The sequence below is a fragment of the Octopus bimaculoides genome, chromosome 3 (genome assembly GCF_001194135.2).
Source record: "Octopus bimaculoides isolate UCB-OBI-ISO-001 chromosome 3, ASM119413v2, whole genome shotgun sequence".
NCBI classification, from domain to species: domain Eukaryota; kingdom Metazoa; phylum Mollusca; class Cephalopoda; order Octopoda; family Octopodidae; genus Octopus; species Octopus bimaculoides.
In genome coordinates this window covers 46,200,398-46,202,061 of record NC_068983.1, presented here as the reverse complement: position 1 = coordinate 46,202,061, position 1,664 = coordinate 46,200,398, and the positions used below count along the sequence as shown (strand labels likewise).

Genomic DNA, 1,664 nt, shown 5'->3' with positions numbered 1-1,664 from the left:
AGCGGTATTTCGTCTGCCTCTACGTTCTGAGTTCAAATTCCGCCGAGATCAACTTTGCCTTTCATCCTTTCGGGGTCGATTAAATAAGTACCAGTTACGCACTGGGGTCGATATAATCGATTTAATCCCTTTGTCTGTCCTTGTTTGTCCCCTCTATGTTTAGCCCCTTGTGGGTAATAAAGAAATAGAAAAGGTTAGCACGCCGGGTGAAATGCTTAGCGGTATTTCGTCTGTTTTTACTTTCTGAGTTCAAATCCTGCCGAGGTCGACTTTGCCTTTCATCCTTTCAAGGTCGATAAATTAAGTACAACTTGTGTACTGGGGTCGATCTAATCGACTGGTTCCCTCCTCCCAAAACATTTTGGGCCTTGTGCATAGAGTAGAAAAGAATATATCTAATATATCAGGTGTTTCTGATAAGCAACTAAGAACTATCAATAATTAATGTATTTTAATTTGCCTACAAAATCAGTGGCGTAGTAATGATGAGACATGTAGAAGAGCCATTAGAGCATCGAATAAAATATATCGCAGCCAATTTCGCTGACTTATATGATGGTACATGCTTTTTCTTGCCTGTCTCAAACAACCATATCCGGCTAATTATATTTACACTTGTCAGAAGTTTTGATGGAGATGTCCCACCACTATTCCTTGTATTGATGTCTGTGAATGTATTCAATAACAGGGAGATTCTTTATATTTATTTCAAGTCAGTCTTTTTTCTCAATGGCATTGTATATTATTTTAGCAACAGCATCATGTTGCATAGGGAGGTAGTATCTTGGTAGCAAGACCGCCGAGGAGAGCATTTTGCTTTGGTCGTCATCCATTTTGCATTTATCTTTTCAGGTTTGGGAAAATTTATCCGTGTCCAGCGAGCATTACTTAAAATAAGTCCCATCTACATTTACATCGCTGCACACCCAAACAACTGCGCAAAGAAATGTCAGCAAATCAAGGAATGCTTAGCATTCAACTATGACAATAAGAATGATATATGTAGCCTGTTATCCGAAGATGCCTCAACAAACAACACTTTGAAATCAGAAGATTGTGAACACACAGACTACTATCAATTGAAAAAAGGTATGTAATATTAGGAGTGCTGGTAGTAATTAGGTTTCCGGTTCCTCCATTTCAGCTTGATTGTGTATACTGCTGACAAAAGACATTAAATCCGGTGTGTGCTTTAGAAGTCCGCTTCTTAGCCATTTAGTTTCGAGTTAAATTTTAATGCGTAGCACTTACGGCTAGCGTCTTCTCGAATACCCTCGGGCCGGCCGACTAGAGCCTTGCGAGTAGATATGGTAGACGGAAATTCAAAAAAGCCCGTCGTATATGTGTGAGCGTATTTGTGTGTGTGTGAGTGTGTGCCTTTGTGTTTGCTCCACATCAGCAAACACAAAGGCATATGCTCTCACACAGACATACACGACGAGTTCCTTTCAGTTTCCGTCTACCAAGATCTACTCACAAGGCTTTGGTCGGCCCGAGATCATATAAGAAGACATTTGCCCAAACTGAGATGCAGTGGGATCGAATCCGGAACCATTTGGTTGGGAAGCAAACTTCTTATCACACAGCCACGTTTGCCCCTATATACATATCTGTGTGTGTGTGTGTGTGTGTGTGTGTGTGTGTGTGTGTGTGTGTGTGTGTGT

The 1,664-nt window shown here is 40.9% G+C and overlaps 1 protein-coding gene and 1 long non-coding RNA gene across 2 annotated transcripts in view; both read left to right on the top strand.

The window, feature by feature from the left end:
* The window catches only part of LOC106873942 (neurogenic locus notch homolog protein 1), an 80,641-nt gene that overhangs the window by 59,214 nt on the left and 19,763 nt on the right, over positions 1-1,664 (top strand). The window lies entirely within an intron of this gene.
* LOC106873944 (uncharacterized) overlaps positions 835-1,664 on the top strand; it is a 6,407-nt gene continuing 5,577 nt past the window's right edge. The window contains exon 1 of the long non-coding RNA XR_001409939.2: positions 835-1,089. This is a non-coding gene — a long non-coding RNA (uncharacterized LOC106873944). The remainder of the gene's footprint in view (positions 1,090-1,664) is intronic.